This window comes from Coenobita brevimanus, chromosome 72 (assembly GCF_032717465.1).
Source record: "Coenobita brevimanus isolate Jiangsu-jjx chromosome 72, ASM3271746v2, whole genome shotgun sequence".
NCBI classification, from domain to species: domain Eukaryota; kingdom Metazoa; phylum Arthropoda; class Malacostraca; order Decapoda; family Coenobitidae; genus Coenobita; species Coenobita brevimanus.
Genome location: NC_137025.1, coordinates 17,434,895 through 17,452,939, shown reverse-complemented (window position 1 = coordinate 17,452,939; position 18,045 = coordinate 17,434,895). Strand labels below are relative to the sequence as shown.

The window sequence follows — 18,045 nt, the reverse complement described above, 5'->3', positions numbered from 1 at the left end:
ATACAAATAGGTAAATACACACACACACACACACACACACACACACACACACACACACACACACACACACAGATGCATGTTTGGCTTGCAGTGTTGCTCGATTCTGGCACCACTGTGCCACTAGAAGTCTGGATATTACAACTACTACAAATAATACTGTTATTACTACTATTGCTACAGCTACCTCTATTACAACTACTGCTAATAGCTGCTACAACTACCACTACTACAACTACTACCTTACTACTCTATAGCTACCAGTACTACAACTACTATTACTACTACCAATACTACTATACAGTAAATAATGCCACTATTACTATGACTACTGCTATAAATAATGCCACTACTACCACGACTACTGCTATAAATAATGCCACTACTACCACGACTACTACTACTACTACTACATAAACCCCCCCCCCAATGATATTGTGAACAAAATAGTTATACAAGTACCGTCCATAATCGAAAATACTATTTTCCACTATAACAGAATTTTTTCCCTGTGATTTAGACTTTTTCATCATAATAAATATACACACACCCAAATTTTCAGTAAATAATAAGGCACTGATTTCATCATGAAACAAACTTTCTGCTGCCATTATTCACGTAAATAGACAGGGCTGTGGTGCGAGGCACCGTGTTTGCTCCTCCTTCCTCCCTCCCTCCTCCCTTTCTCCACTCCACTACGTTTTCCGCTATAAATTTTTTTTCCAGTAATTTGTACATTTTTGTCATAACAAACATAAGCACACATGGAAACTTTCAATAAAAAATAAGGCACTGATTTCATCATGAAACAAACTTTCTGCTTCCATTATTCACGTAAATAGAGAGGGGCAGTGCAAGGCTCGATGCACCTCGTTTCCTCCTCTTTTCTCCCTCCCTCCTCCACCTCCTCCCTTTCTCCACTCCCTACTTCCTCTTCCATCTCCTAATAGTCCATGAGCCAGACCCCCAAATTTCACATATTGTTACCACCTGGCGGGGCAAAACCTACCAATGTTTTCGTGAGTGCCCTCAACCTATAGATAATCAAACCACATGATAGATATTTCTAACTCACAGCTTAGTGTCAATAATCACACTTTTACCCTTTTCGGAGGGTACATTTTTCCAATGAAGAAAGTTAAATTGAGGAAAGCCCCAGGAATTGATGGAGTGTTTGGTGAAATGCTGAAGTATGGGGGAGAGGTAGTAGTAGAATGGATGTGGAAAATGTGCAGATTGGCCTGGGAGGAAGGTAGAGTCCCGGAGGATTGGAAGTCAGGTATAATTATTCCCTTGTACAAAGGAAAAGGGGAAAAATAAGTGTGTGGTAATCATAGGGGCATCTGTCTTCTTAGTATAATAGGAAAAGTGTATGGTGGGATACTTATTGACAGAGTTAGAGAAAGAACAGAGGAATTAGTTGGAGAAGAACAGGGAGGCTTTAGGAAGGGAAGAGATTGTGTAGATCAGATATTCATTCTTAGATCTTTAGTGGAAATGATTCTAGAGAAGGGACAGAAGTTGTTTGCGGCTTTCATGGATTTGGAGAAAGCATATGACAGGGTGGATAGACAAGGATTGTGGAAAGTATTAAGAATATATGGAGTAGATGGGAAGTTGTTGAATGCTGTGAAGAGTATGTACGATAGTGAGAAGGCTGCAGTGCGTGTGGATGGTGAACTGAGTGAATTTTTCTCTTTGAAGGTTGAGTTGAAACAGGGATGTGTCATGTCTCCATGGCTGTCCAATCTGTACATGGATGGGGTAATAAAAGAGGTACAAGGTAGGGTAATGGATGTTGGAGTGGCCCTGGTGAGAGAGGGTAGTGTTTGGAAACTCCCTGTACTGTTGTTTGCAGATGATACTGAGTTGTTGAGTGAAGACGAAGGGGAGCTGCAAGGCTTGGTGGATGAGTTCGGGAGAGTGTGTAAGAAATGGAATCTAAAGGTGAATGTAGGGAAGAGTAAAGTGATGGTCTTTGAGAGAGGTGAAGTCAATGAATGTACAGCGAGATTGGATGGTGAGGAATTGGAAAATGTGAATACGTTTAAGTACTTGGGAAGTGTGATGAGTAAGGATGGAGGTTTGGAGGGTGAAGTGCTTGAAAAGGTACAGCAGGGAAGAAAGGTTGCTGGTTCCTTGAAAGCAGTGATAAGAAGCAGGGAAGTGAGCATGGAAGTGAAAAAGTTACTACATGACAGTATTGTGATACCAACTTTAACGTATGGAAGTGACGCTTGGACGTTGCTGGAAGGACACAAGTGAAGAATGAGAGCAGTGGAAATGAGTTATTTAAGAGGAGCCTGTGGAGTCACATGGAGAGACAGGCTGACAAATGAGGATATAAAGGAGCGTTGTGGTGTGGATGTGGATGTGATAGGAAGTGTTAGGAGGAATACACTGTGGTGGTTTGGCCATGTGGAGAGGATGGAGGGTGAAAGACTGACAAAGAGAGTGTATGTGAGTGGGGTGGATTGGGGAAGAGGGAGGGGGAGGCTGAGGATGAGATGGAGGGATGGAGTGGATAGGTATATGAGAGAGGGGGGTGTGAGTTGGGAGCGGGGCAGTGAAATGGCGGGGGACAGAGCGACGTGGAGGCGATTTGTTTATGGGCACCCCGAATGGGATTGAGGCGTCTGGCAATAGATAGATAGACATTTTTCCATAATTTTGCGTTTTTCTCCAAAAGTATGCATCGTACCGGTAAAAAGTCTATCTATCTATCTATCTATTGCCAGACGCCACAATCCCGTAAGGGGTGGCCATTTGACTCTGAGTTATTTGTTTTATGGGGAGGGGCACTAATCCTCCACCAACCCACTTGTTGACACGTAGGGAGCACGTATGGTTTGGTTATGTGGTCACCACCCAGCGCAGTAAATGGTTTCTTGGCTTACAGGAAACCATTTGGCTTGTCACCCAATGTAAGGCCACCTGCAAAGGAAAGAAAAGCAATAAGAAGTGACAGGAAAGGTGGGAGAAATATGAAGAGAGGAGGGCACACACAGAAAAAGAATGATAAAGGCTAAGGAAGAAGTAGGCAGCTCTACATCAAGTGAGTGGATGATGGTTGCCACCACCTACCGGTAAAAAGTAAGGACTAAAAAAATAGGAAATTAAATTCTGCAAAAGTTTGTTTCTATACATATTTGCTCTAAAACTTATAGTTTTTGCGTAAACGAGCCCGGAAGTGGAACACGCATTTCTCGAAAAACTTGAAAAAATCAACTTTGCACTCTTGTTTCCTCCAATATCTCCTAAACTACTAATTTCTCGGTAAAATGTTATAGAATTGATCTTTTAGAGTGAAGATTTTTCTTTCTTTTAGTATCCTTGTTTTCCTCTGATTACCAACAGTGTGCACAATAGACAAAGAAAGAAGATAGACCCAAATGCAAAGGGAGTGTGTGGAGGAGACATGTACGTGTATTCAAAATAAACTGAAGTGCACATATCTCTGTAAACTGGCATGCGCCAATCAAGCAGGTGAGGATGAGGAGGAGGAAATTGAGCTGATTTTTTGTGAAAGTGATGAGGATTCTGACCGATTCATATGAAGACTGAAAATACAGTTCAACAATAATGACCTGACACTTTAATAAATATCATACCATATTCCACACTTAATTAATATCACCTAACAGAAATCATAGCCACAGAATCAGACCATCAATATCTTCTTCAGTATCTTGAGTTACGAATGGAAAGGGTATCCTGCAATGCGCGAAATACAACCACCATTATTACATCATAAACATACTCTTCAGAATTCATTTGGGGTGGTCCGTTCTGAAAATATTATACTGTACTGTGCATGCAGAGAGCTTGGGGGATGCATGGATAGGGTAGACTACAAGAAAGAAAACAGATTCACTGCAATACCTCATTATGGTAAAATGGGGTAAGAAAAAAATATGGGGGGTAATGGGGTAAGAACAAATCACCCCCTTATTACTTATCTCTCCAAGCAGTTAATATCTTGATGCTATCTATAGCTAGCTTACCTTTATACAACATACATTATTTGCATGTTATTAAGTTTAACTTACATATATATATATGCACAGGGTCCTTTTTACCCCCCCCCCCAAAAAAAAAAGGCCAAAAAAAATTCACCAAAACTTTCTAATACCTTGTAAGAACTTTGATTTTTTCTTCCCCCAATAACTTTGTCACACTCAGTATGGGGTAATAAAGGATCACCCCACCCCCCTTGCCCTCATGTATTGTCGTACCCCTCCATACCCCTCCCTTGGGGGATAGGGGGAATTTTTTGTTACCCCATTGGGATGTGCTTGGATGGAGTAAGAAAAAAATCAGATTCACTGGTTTTTTGTCACCCCATACATGATAATTTTTAACCCAAATGTGAGCATTTCTTGCCCCAAATTGAGTTTTTATTGCCCCATTTTGTAATCAATATTATTGTTATCACAAGGTTAGCAGTATAGTGTGGTACCCTGGGGGGGGGGTATTGTACAGGAGGGGAGTGGTAGCGTGGGGGTGTTGGTTGTTTGTGTGGTGTCAGTGTCTGACCTTTGCTGACCTGTCAGCTAGGCATGTCACCGCCATGGAATACATGAGAGGGAATGGCTCCTGATGGAGTGGTCCAGGGTGACACTAGGGGCAGAGTAGCTGCTCAAGTCGTACTGATCAGGACGACTACCACTAACACTCCCTTAGAATCCCATTATAACTGCCAGAAACATAAGATGATTTGAATGTTGGGGTGATTGTGAAAGGCGGTGAGAGGGAAGTGCCAGTGAGTGGTTGTAGAAGGGAAGTGAGAGTGAGTGGAGTTAGAAGGGAAGTGCGAGTGAGTGGAGGTAGAAGGGAAGTGCGAGTGAGTGGAGTTAGAAGGGAAGTGCGAGTGAGTGGAGTTAGAAGGGAAGTGCCAGTGAGTGGAAGTAGAAGGGAAGTGCGAGTGAGTGGAGGTAGAAGGGAAGTGCGAGTGAGTGGATGTAGAAGGGAAGTGCGAGTGAGTGGAGTTAGAAGGGAAGTGCCAGTGAGTGGAGGTAGAAGGGAAGTGCCAGTGAGTGGAGTTAGAAGGGAAGTGCCAGTGAGTGGAGTTAGAAGGGAAGTGCCAGTGAGTGGAGTTAGAAGGGAAGTGCCAGTGAGTGGAGTTAGAAGGGAAGTGCGAGTGACTGGAGGTAGAAGGGAAGTGCGAGTGAGTGGAGGTAGAAGGGAAGTGCCAGTGAGTGGAGGTAGAAGGGAAGTGGGAGTGAGTGGAGGTAGTAGGGAAGTGGGAGTGAATAGAGGTAGAAGGGAAGTGAGAGTGAATAGAGGTAGAAGGGAAGTGGGAGTGAATAGAGGTAGAAGGGAAGTGGGAGTGAATAGAGGTAGAAGGGAAGTGGGAGTGAATAGAGGTAGAAGGGAAGTGAGAGTGAATAGAGGTAGAAGGGAAGTGGGAGTGAATGCAAGTGGGAGGAATAAAAAGCACACCTGTGTAAGGAATAAAATGCACACATGTGTAAGGAATAAGATTTTCTTCAATTAAATTCACCTTATCATTTTTTTATGTCTGAGGTAAAATATAAACATGTATTCAATATTTTGTAAAAAAAAATGTCTATCTATCTATCTATCTATAGCCCGATGCCCTAATCCCGCAAAGGGTGGCCGCAGACAAAACGCCTCCAAGTCGCTCTGTCACCCACCATTTGACTACCCTCCCTCATATACCTCTCAACTCCATCCCTCCACCTCATCCTTGGTCTACCTCTCCCTCTCCCTCCTCCCACCTCACCCACATACACCCTCTTAGTCAGTCTTTCATTCTCCATTCTCTCCACATGTCCAAACCACCTCAGTGTATTTCTCCTAATCTTCTCAACCACATCCACATCCACCCCACAGCGTTCCTTCACTTCTTCATTCGTCAACCTGTCCCTCCACGTCACTCCACATGCTCCTCTCAAGTAACTCATTTCCACTGCTCTCACTCTTGACTTGTTCCCCTCTTGTAAGGTCCATGCCTCGCTTCCATACGTCAGGGTAGGGATCACAATACTATCATGCAGTGACTTCTTAACTTCCATACTCACCTCCCTATTTCTCATCACTGCTCTCAGTGTACCAACAACCTTCCTTCCCTCCTGTATCCTTTCACGCACTTCATCCCCCAAAGTTCCATCCTTACTCATCACACTACCCAAGTACTTGAATGCACTCACATTCTCCATATCCTCACCATCCAACCTCACTGCACACTCTGTGACTTCATTCCCCTCAAACACCATAACTTTACTTTTGTTTACATTAACTTTCAGATTCCTCCTCCTACACACTGTCCCAAATTCATTCACCAAACCTTGCAACTCCCATTCATCTTCACCCAACAGCACTGTATCATCAGCAGACAGCAACACCGGAAGCTTCCAAATCTCACCCTCATTCATTAGAGCCACCCCCACATCCACTGCCCTACCCTGCACCTCCTTTACAACCCCATCCATGTATATGTTAAACAGCCATGGAGACATCACACAACCCTGTTTCAGTCCCACCTTGAGATCAAAGAACTCACTCAGCTCACCATCCATTCGCACCGTAGCCCTAGCTCCCTCATACATACTCTTCACAGCACTCAACAATTTCCCCTCCACTCCATATATTCTTAATACCTTCCACATACCTTGCCTAACTATTCTATCATAAGCTTTCTCCAAGTCCATGAAGGCAGCATACACTTTCCTTCCCTTCTCTAGATATTTCTCCACTAAACATCTTAGAACAAATATCTGATCTACACACCCTTTTCCCTTCCTAAATCCCCCTTGTCCTTCTCCAACTAGCTCCTCTGTCATATGCCTAACCCTATCAATGAGTATTCTACCATATATTTTACCAGTCACACTAAGCAGGCAAATACCCCTATGGTTACCACATACTTCTCTCTCTCCTTTTCTTTTGTATAAAGGAACAATTATACCTGATTTCCAGTCCTCTGGAACCCTTCCCTCTTCCCAAGCCAATCTACATAACTTCCATATCCACTCCACAACAATCTCACCCCCATACCTAAGCATTTCACCACACACTCCATCAATACCTGGGGCCTTTCCCAACTTAATATTCTTCATCGCTTCCACGACCTCCGCCCTACTGATCTCTTCCTCCCTCCTCTCATCTCTTCTTCTCACAGCCATTCCCCAACCACTTATACTCACACTGTTCTCACTCTCCACATTCAACAAATCCTCAAAGTGCTCCTTCCATCTCTTCAGTTTCTCTCTCTTCTCCACCAACAATCTATTATTCCTATCTTTCACTCCCCTACTATTTCCCCTTTCACACTGCCTTACTTTCTTTACCTCCTTCCAAAACAATTTCTTACTCTCCCTCCATTTCACACTCAGATTCCTCCCAAACTCTTCATCCACTTTCTTCTTACTCTCCTTCACCAGTCTCTTAACCTCCCTTCTCCTGCTCACATATACCTCTCTCTTCTCTCTCTCATCTTCTCCCCTACCTCTACTCGCTAACCATTCACTATATGCCTTCTTCTTTTGTTCCACAGCTCGTTTCACCTCATCATTCCACCATGCTGTCCCTTGCACACCCTTGCATCTCCTCCTCACTCCACAAACCGCCTCACACGCTGCGCCTATCTCCTCCGTGGATATCTTACATACGTTTTCCACCCCTTCCATCTGCTCTAGCTCATACCTTCCCAGTCTTTCTTCCACTATGCTCTTATACTCTGTCATTTTCTCACTATCTTGCAATTTCTCCACTCTTCTCACAGGAGTTGCTTCCTCCTGTCTTCCCCTTCGTCTCCTCAGCCACTTTCTTTGCAGCTCTACCTTGGCCATCACTAAGTGATGGTCCGAGACTCCATTCCCCCACCCTCTCCACACTCTTGCATCCAACACTTGTCTTCTCATTCGCTCATCCACACACACGTAGTCTATCATTGCCTTTCGTTCAACAAGTTCACCATCCATCCTCCTCATTACTCTCCATGTATACCGGTGGATCATCTTATACCGAAAGTAGGTGTTGGCTATTGCCAATCCCTTACAAGCACAGATGTCCACCAAAGCACTTCCATTCCCATCTACATCAGCTGGCACACCCCACTGACCAACCACTCCATCCACTCGTACATTCCCAACTTTGCCATTCATGTCTCCAATCAACAGCACTCTCTCGCTCCTCTTAAACTTTTCCATACACGCTTCTACACTCGCCCAAAACTCATCTTTCACTCTTGCCACTCGATCCTCTGTCGGTGCATACACACATACAATCGCCCACGCTTGTATACCTACTTTCATCCTCACCCATACAATCCTTGCACCCACTGTTCCATACTCTCTTATATTCTCCTTCCACTTCTTGCTTATCATCAGACATACTCCCTCTCTTGCCCTCTCATTCTCACTGACTCCCGCACATATACCTGAACCATATTCCCATTCTCTCACCCTTTCACCTTTCCATTTAGTTTCAGTCAATCCACATATATGTGCAGATGTTTATTTCAAAGTTGGTTTTTCACCAAATAAATGATGTTTTTTTTATCTTACCCCAGTATTTTTTTTTTCACCCCTTCGGGAGAGAAAAATCACTAAAAAATATTGATATTAAATTTGTAATACGTCCTGGGCTTAAATCCTGCTTATGTTCCTTTTACTATTAGATAATAATTATAATTGACTGGTTATAGAGAATATCTCTATTTATCTATCTATAGCCCGACGCCCTAATCCTGCAAAGGGTGGCCGCAGACAAAACGCCTCCAAGTCACTCTGTCACCCACCATTTGACTACCCTCCCCCCAACTTAGCCCCCCCTCCCTCATATACCTCTCAACTCCATCCCTTCACCTCATCCTCGGTCTACCCCTCCCTCTCCCTCCCTCCACCTCACCTACATACACCCTCTTAGTCAGTCTTTCATTCTCCATTCTCTCCACATGTCCAGTATATACAAGAACAAAAAATTGCGCAAATGAAAGTGTATGGTTTTGTCCTTTTCTTACCCCATCATGCTGTATCACATTTTGCACCATAAACATGCTCTGCATGCATAACTAGCATCTACACAAGCTTGTGCATGTGTATTTTCTTTTGCATATTAACCCCTAGAACGCGGCTGTGTACAGTCGTTCTCCCCCGAGTGGCGGGGTTGTATCGCGGTCTGAGTACCTGTAGGAAAATATTCGCCAAAAATCAGAGATTAACCCTAGAACATTATACTTGGTATGGCAGATAGTACTTACATTCAGCTTTCTCCAGAGACAGGTGTTGAGCCTTCGTGGACTACCCAAGGACTTGTGGAGACTTGCAAAGTTGGGTAACCAAATCTTCACTTTCACACCTCCAGCAACCCGGTTTCCCCTCTACCACAGCCTCATTCTGTCACAGTAAACTTTATACTACAACATAAAGGTAGTTAGGAATCCGTATTTGTACAATAAGCACTGAAAATAAGGCTAAAATCAACGGAGCGTACGGCCGACATGCACTGTGGCGGCAGTCTTCCCGTCACTCAACAAACATTTCCATTTTCACAGCTAAAAACATGTATACTACATTATTTTCAATCATATTACTTCCCAAAAGATCACCACGGCACGCTTTTTATTCTACCTTACGTCCGCCACTTTATTCTCGTTCCTGTCGGCCGCTTGCACTGACTGGGAAGAGCTAGAACTCGCCATAATCTCACTTTGAAAGCCTGCAGTAAACTGATGCTAAACAGAGGCAAACCATGAGAAAAAAAGCTAGTGTTACAACTGGGGAAACAAGCGTTTCCTAGTAGCATAAACTGCTTGTGAGAGGAGATCGCAGATTTACAGTTCTGAGCACTCAGAGCGCTGCCATGTATCACAGCCAGGCTGGCCGGGCCGTGGTGGGGGGGGGACGGGAGGAAAACGCGATATTTGGCAACAACTGAGGTCAGTAGTACAAAGGTAAAGTATGCTAGTTGTAGCTAGAGGGTGGTGGTACTGATAGACAATACCAGCTGGAGCCTGCTTGCCCGCGGTTATTCAAAATTTACTGAAATCGCAAACGCGACGACCCGCCGTCCTGCCCTGTTGGCCAAGCGTCGCAAACGCGACGATCCGCGTTTTAGGGGTTAAAGTTTTTGAGCGATGGAAAAAAAAATAGCATTTGAGTCTACCTTCTTTCTTTATGTTTATTGAAAGATACCAAAAGAAAGAGAAATCTTCACTCTAAGAGATCAATTCTATAACATTTTACCAGGAAATTAGTAGTTTAGGAGATACTGGAGGAAATGTGAGTGCAAAGTTGATTTTTTCAAGTTTTTTGAGAAATGCTTGTTCCACTTCCGGGCTCGTTTGCGCAAAAACTATAAGTTTTAGAGCAAATATGTATAGAAACAAACTTTTGCAGAATTTAATTTCCTATTTTTTTTTAGTCCTTACCTTCTACCAGTACGATGCATATTTTTGGAGAAAAACGCGAAAATATGGAAAAATGTACCCTCCGAAAAGGGTAAAAGTGTGATTATTGACACTAAGCTGTGAGTTAGAAATATCTATCATGTGGTTTGATTATCTATAGGTAGAGGGCTTTCAAGAAAACATTGGTAGGTTTTCCCCTGCCAGGTGGTACCAAATTCTGGTCTGGCTCATGGACTATTATCCTTGCCAATATCCCCCTCTCCAGGATCGTCAATACCCTCTGAACCATTCCCATCATTGGATATAGCAGATGAACGTATTGGGAGAAATGATGGGCGCACAGTGGAGTCACATCCTCCTCACATGATGCATAAATACAGTAAACCCTCATTATACAATGCCTCATTGTACGATATTTCGCTTATACAGTGTCAAAATTTTAGTACCCTATGCCCACTATACAATGGGAACGATTTGCAACAACGATGGATCATCTGCGGCTCAGTGAACAGCGAATGTGCAAACGCAACAAAAACGTCCTCACATTGTCGGCATTAGACCACACACACTTGTCCACTGGTCCAGCCTCATTAGCTAGCCCTGCCCAGCCAGGCAGTTCTGACATTGATGAGTGAGGGCTGTGAGTCCCTGTGACTGTGAGGCCGAGTAGGGACAATTCGCCGTCAGGACGATTCCCCATCATTTATTTATGTATCAGTTTATTTAGCAAGTACACTAGTTTTTTAATTATGTAAGTTATAAAAGTGATGGTGGTTTATTGTTTATATAGTAAATGTAAAATATGGCATCAAATCATGGGCATTAAATGAAAAATAATAATATATTGAAACATGAATCAGCTGATTTATGATCGATCCTTCATCTTAGCATAAGGCTACATACGAGACATTGGCATTTATATAAATGCCTAATTACCTTAAGTGAACGATCGACATACTTTGGAATTATACAAATAATCTTCATGTTACGTCTATATAAATGTTTCGGGATATTTCGCCATCAAGTCAATTCACCATCACAACAATAACAAGACAATTCGCCATCGGGACTTTTCGTTGTCAGGATGATTCCACGTCGTTTATTTTCATATCAGTTTATTTAGGAAGTACACTAGTTTTTTAGTACTGTACTTGTACCTCTTCAAAGTCGTTTTAAAATATACCCAGGATGTTGTAGTACCAATGGAAATTAATGAAAACAGCTGTGGGTGATGCTAGAACATAATTCAAAGTCAACTACAGCAAGGTAGAAACAAGTTAAATATTGTCTAAAAGTGCAACTTACAAATGATATCCAAAGCCAATGCTACTGAATGAAAATAGACTTTGATAGATCCCCCTGAGAATTAGTTATTAAAGTATCAGTTAGTCAGTAATAAGTATGTTTATAGAATGATGGGGAATTGTCCTGACGGGGAACGTCCATATTATGACGACGAATTGTTGACTTCATGGCGAATTGTCTAGGAACCACATAAACAACCGTTGCTTGCTTCAGTAAAGGTAAGATCTACTGTATACTGTAGTTTTCATGCTTTTTTCTCTTTATTCACTATTAATGTGTTACTTTAAATGTTTAAACATAAGGATGTTTCATGTATGTGAGTGCTAAGGTGTGTGTATGTGAGAGTTTAGGCACGTCTGGGAACGTATCCCCATTGACTCCATGTTATAATGGGATTGCTATACGATGGATTGCTTTACGATGGGGTTTTCAGGAACAGAACCCCATCGGATAATGAGGGTTTACTGTATCAACGCTTGTTATAGCGATCACTTGCCTGAGAGGAAAAGTCACTTTCTCCACTCTCAATTGGCGATAATGTCACCTCGAGTTCTCTCCCTATCGCACTATCACTAAGGCCTTATCTTTTCTTGCCTTTGGCCTTCATTGGTGTTGAAATCGGCAGCTGCAGGCACTCAGCCAAGGATCCAGACACAGGGAAAACTTTTTGCTTAGGTCTATCCATAACAAAGGTATGCAGGTGACTGGAACATGACTTAGATGTGTGCAGGAGGGTTGCCAGTGGCTGCATGTGGTGGAAATAACCTGCAGAATATTCAAACAATGCCACAAAACAATAGATTATGTATACATGTCACCCGGCTGGCCCCAGGAGGACATGTAAACGTGACACCCGGACTGGATGGGTTAAGGAAGTGTTGAACATAGAGAATGAAAGTAATGCGAGTATAAGTGGCAGGGGAGTGACCGGGAGAAGAGTGATGTGAGAAGAGAGGAAGAAATCAGTAGGATGGAAGTTGTGGAAGCAATGAAGAAAGTAAAAAATGGGGAAAGCCCAAGGAATTGATGAAGTGTGTGGTGAAATGATGAAGCAGGGGGGAGAGATAGTAGTAGAATGAATGTGGAAGATGCTCTGATTGGCCTGGGAGGAAGGTAAAGTTCTGGAGGATTGGAAGGGAGGTATAATTAGTCCTCTGTACAAAGGAAAAGGGGAAAAAGAAGTGTGTGGTAACCATAGGGGCATTTGTCTTCTTAGTGTAATCGGAAAAGTATATGGTAGGATACTTATTGACAGAGTTTAGGAAATAACAGAGGAATTAGTTGGAGAAGAACAGGGAGGTTTTAGGAAGGGACGAGGTTGTGCAGATCAGATATTCATTCTTAGGTCATTAGTGAAAAAGTTTCTAGAGAAGGGAAAGAAGTTGCATGTGTCTTTCATGGATTTGGAGAAAACATATGACAGGGTATATAGACAAGGATTGTGGAAAGTATTAAGAGTATATGGAGTAAATGGGAAGTTGTTGAATGCTGTGAAGAGTATGTATGAGGGTGCTAAGGCTGCAGTGTGTGTGAACAGTGAACTGAGGGATTTTTTCTTTTTGAAGGTTGGGTTGAAACAGGGATGTGTCATGTCTCCATGGTTGTTCAGTTTGTATATGGATGGAGTTATAAAAGAGATACAAGGGAGGGCAGTGGATCTTGAAGCAGCCTTAATGAGAGAAGGCAGCATTTGGAAACTTCCTGTACAGTGTTATTAAGTGAAGATGAAGGGGAGCTGCAAGACTTGGTGAACAAAGTTGGGAAAGTTTGTAAGAAACGGAATCTAAAGGTGAATGTAAGGAAGAGTAAAGTTATGGTCTTCAAGAGAAATGAAGTCACTGAATGTACAGTGAGGCTGGATGATGAGGAAATGGAAAGTGTGAGTGGGTGTAAGTACATGGGTAATGTGATGAGTAAGGATGAAAGTTTAGAGCAGTGGTTCCCAAACTTTTTCTGGTCGTTACCCACTTTTCATACATGATCCTTGTCCATGGCCCCCCTTCCCCAACCATAACCCATGACTACAGTGACTGTCTACACTACAGTCCTACACTCATCATGTCCATAAAAAAATCACTCTAGCAAATCCTGTAATTTTATTGATTCCATTTGTTATTTTCTCTTTTGTTAAGTATTAATAAAGAAATGTGTATTTTGTCTTAGCTGAATCTTATATATATATAATTATTGAAATGGTACTAAAGGAATAATAAAATGCACATTTAAAAAATCCATACTTAGAGTAATTAAAAATTGCAATATTGTGAAAAGCTGATTCAGCAATAAAAAAAAATTCACTTGATTGAAAAAGTGTATTAATCCCACGCAATTTGATCTGATCTTTGAATCTTACAAATCTGATAACTTTATAATTCTGAAATGATATGCTATCATAGTGAGTCATAATTATCTGCCACAACCATGGCCTTCAATTGTGACACACCCACCTCCTCCCAGACCATTTGCTTCTGAACATTCATGCCAGGTTCAATTTTCCTTCATTTGAATCCCCATTCCACTCAGTGTAAGTTCTCTCCACTGACTACCTACTTGCTAAACTCCTTCGGTTCAGGTTATGGCCCCCTACATTCTGATATATGGCCCCCAGTTTGGGAACCACTGGTTTAGAGGATGAAGCGCTTGAAAGGGTACAAGAGGGAAGAGAGGTTGCTGGTTCTTTGAAAGCAGTGATAAGAAACAGGGAAGTGGACATGGAAGTGAAAATGTTACTGCATGACAGTATTGTGATACCAACTCTAACGTATGGAAGTGGAGCTTGGATCTTGTTGGAGGGACACAAGTCAAAGGTGAGAGCATCGGAAATGGGATATTTGAGAGGAGCATGTGGAGTCACATGGAGAAACAGACTGACAAATGAGGGAGTGAAGGAGCATTTTGGTGTGGATTTGGATGTGATAGGAAGCATTAGGAGAAACACATTGAGGAGGTTTGGCCATGTGGAGGGGATGGAGAGCAAGATACTGACGAGGAGAATATATGTGAGTGAAGTGAAGGGGGGTAGAGGGAGGGGGTGACCGAGGATGAGATGGAGGGATGGAGTGGAGAGGTGCAGGCTATGAGAGAGTGGGATGTGAGCTGGGAGCAGGGCAGTGAAATGGTGGGGGACAGAGCGACATGGAAGCAATTTGTTTGTGGCCACCCCTTACGGGATTAAAGCGTTGGGCAATAGATAGATAGATAGATAATCACACCCCCAACCTTGCCTCACATGAAGAGAGAAACTTGTACTTTACGCAGGAAAAATCGTCGAATATATTACCATTATGTCGGGAATTAAACCCAGGATAGCACTTGTGACAGATTAAAAGCATCTACAGTGCTCGTCAAAATTATCGAGCGCCTACCACCGAGCGCGCAATACTTATGGCCAAAAAAGAATCACCCATTTTTGGTAGTAAAAATTGAGCCACAAGTTTGCGGTGCTAGCGTGACGTCACGGTAGCCTGAGGCCTTCCGACGCACTGGTTGGTTCCTGCCTCAGTTGCCCACGGGATGCCTGAGAGAGGGGAACTCCGCCGCGTCTCCCTCTCTTTCTGCACCCTTTTTTACCGAGCGTCCCGCAGTGTTTTGGCTTTCGCCACTTTGTTCTGGCACCTACCCATGAACCATCGAGTGAAATCATATCCCAGATCATTGCTCTAAAGGAGGCAGGCCACCAGACAAAGGAAATTAGTGAATTGGTTGGTGTGGCTCAATCGACAGTGCGTAGGTGGTGCGCGCGGTTTCGAGTGGAAAACAGTGGTGAGGTTCCCACAAAGAAACCGCGGTCTGGTAGGCCTAGGAAAACTTCCCCAAGGTCTGTTAATGTTTTAAAACGTGCAGTGGAGTTTAATCCTCGTGTGAGTGCAAGGAAAATAAAGGAGAGCAACCCGGAAGTGTTTGGTGAGGTGTCTGTGAGAACAGTGTCTCGTAGGGTCCATGAACTTGGTTACACAAATCACAGGCCTGTGAAAAAGCCTCTTCTCTCTAACAGCCAGCGACTTCGTAGGCTTGCCTTTGCTAACAAATACCTTAATTGGGGTGAGGAGCAATGGTTGTCAGTGTTTTGGTCTGATGAGGCAACGTTTAATGTCACCTGTAACAGAGGAGCACGTGTGTACCGGCGCAAAGGTAGTGACCCACTTGACCCACGGTATGTAGAAAGCACAGTAAAACATCCTGATTCACTCATGGTATGGGGTTGTTTCTCTGGTCAAGGTTTGGGGAAGCTTGTTGTGCTTCCCAAGAACATTAGAGTGAATCAGGATGTTTACCTGGAGCTTCTGTGTGATCATTTACCAGACTCCTTCGAGTTCACAGTTTCAGCAGGACGGTGCACCTGCTCACAAGGGCAAATCAGTCACCAATTGGCTTCGTGACTGCGAGGTATCATTCATGAAAGACTGGCCAGGAAGTAGCCCAGACCTCAACCCGATTGAAAACCTCTGGTACCTCGTAAAGAAGAATCTCCAAGGGAAGGATGTGAGCTCTCTGCCTAAGCTGGAAGCCGCCATTCGTGACTCCTGGGACAAAATACCCTTCCAGCACCTCAGGAACCTCGCCCTTTCACTTCCAAAACGTCTCAGGTCCGTGAAGAAACGTAAAGGATACCCTATGAAGCACTAAAGGTAAATAAAATGCATTATTTACTTGCTTTTCCAATGTTGAAAGGTTTGTTTCGTAGGAGGGACGCAGGGCGCTCGATACTTCTGACAAGCACTGTACTTGCCTGTGTGCCTAGGGGTTATCTCACCCTCTTCAGGCCCACAATGGGGGCGGAGGGACATTGGTTACAAGATTATGACAATGTGAGATTACTTTCATGTGATTGTGGCGTAGCGGACTGCTGCCTGGCTCTCACCTGAGGGTCGTGGGTTCGATTCCCGATATAATGGTATTATATTGGATTGCCTCACTTGCAATTAACATTACCATAACAACCTTATACCACATTGCAAAAGCAGCTTGCCCACTGCAACGAGACTACCACAACATATTTCAGGAATGAGTTGAGGAGAACTGGCTGACAGTTACTGTACTCCAGCCAGATTCATCACAACACTCATCACCAGCAGTAGACTTGAGCACAGGTACTCTCCTAGCATCACACTTAACAGTGTACCTGTGCCACACACGTCTTCCACTAAGACCCTTCAAATGACATGACTCTGGACTCGCCTTCAGGATTTCATAGAAGACATCAAGAGGTTGCACCCTCAGACTCACCTCTCGCAGGGCACTGATTGGGATGGATTATGGGCAACAAAGAGCAACATTCTTCCTACTCTATAAACAATATACATGCATTAGATTAGTTATATCCTATGCCTTTCTGGCATAAGCTCCCATCCCATCTAGCACCTGCTACATTATCTTGCAGAGGCATCATTGCTGGATTACCAGTACTACTCCTACTGCCCACTTACATTTTGAAACTAAAGTACTCCCTGTTAGAGAATACATGTATTATAATATGAGGCACACAGTTTTACATGACAGCCTTTGCTAACACGTAGCATCATTGTCATTACATGACAGAGCCTCACAAAATAACTAGGCACATAAAACAGTCACCACACAAACATTACCAGACCCTTTTCAGCAACATCACCTCCAGACATTTCATTACAAGCAATAAAGAAACACCTACATACTCATTTCATGTATAGGGCAGTACAGCACCTTGATCAGAACACTGTAATACATACCCTCTTCCTGATATGCACATATCAGAGGTATCCTTAAATAGGGCTGACCAAGTGCACCTACTTAGGATTACATCAGGACATCATCCAGCCTTCCTCAGTTACCAGGTTAGATTGAGGCAAGGTGGAATCACAAGTATCATGTCCCCTGTCTGTAGAATAGGCCCACACAGCTTGGCACATGTAATGTAGCACTGCATGACACATACCACGCTAAAATACAGACACACAATCAGTAGTGTAAAGAACCTATGGGATAGCCCCATAGGGACAGTAGCTTAATGCAGTTGATGGGTCTGCTTGGCCAGGCAGGTCAGGGTTAAGCAACGACAGTTACTAGGGTGCTCTCCTAAGCTGAGTACTGTAATATCCTCTGGTAGTAATGAGAATAAGCTAAAAAAAAAATACATTCATGGATTGATGGAATTTTACTCCTATGGACTTTAAGGGTCCAGACAGTCAAGATGGTTATGTATCCCAAGGTGGCCAGGCTTTCTGCCCTGGCCAGGCGCTGCTTGTCATTATTTGCATTTTTTTTTCAGTTCTTGAAGTCTTGACTTTATTTTCTTGCTTAGAAACGTTGGTTTGCAATATTAAGCATTAAAAAGAATGACTCTTTAACAATAATATACCTATGAGCCTCAGAATTACAGCATAATAATT

At 43.1% G+C, this 18,045-nt stretch overlaps 1 protein-coding gene across 1 annotated transcript in view; it reads left to right on the top strand.

Annotated features, from left to right (window-relative positions):
- LOC145407057 (uncharacterized) overlaps positions 1–18,045 on the top strand; it is a 110,308-nt gene that overhangs the window by 30,741 nt on the left and 61,522 nt on the right. The gene's annotated exons all lie outside the window — the stretch shown is intronic.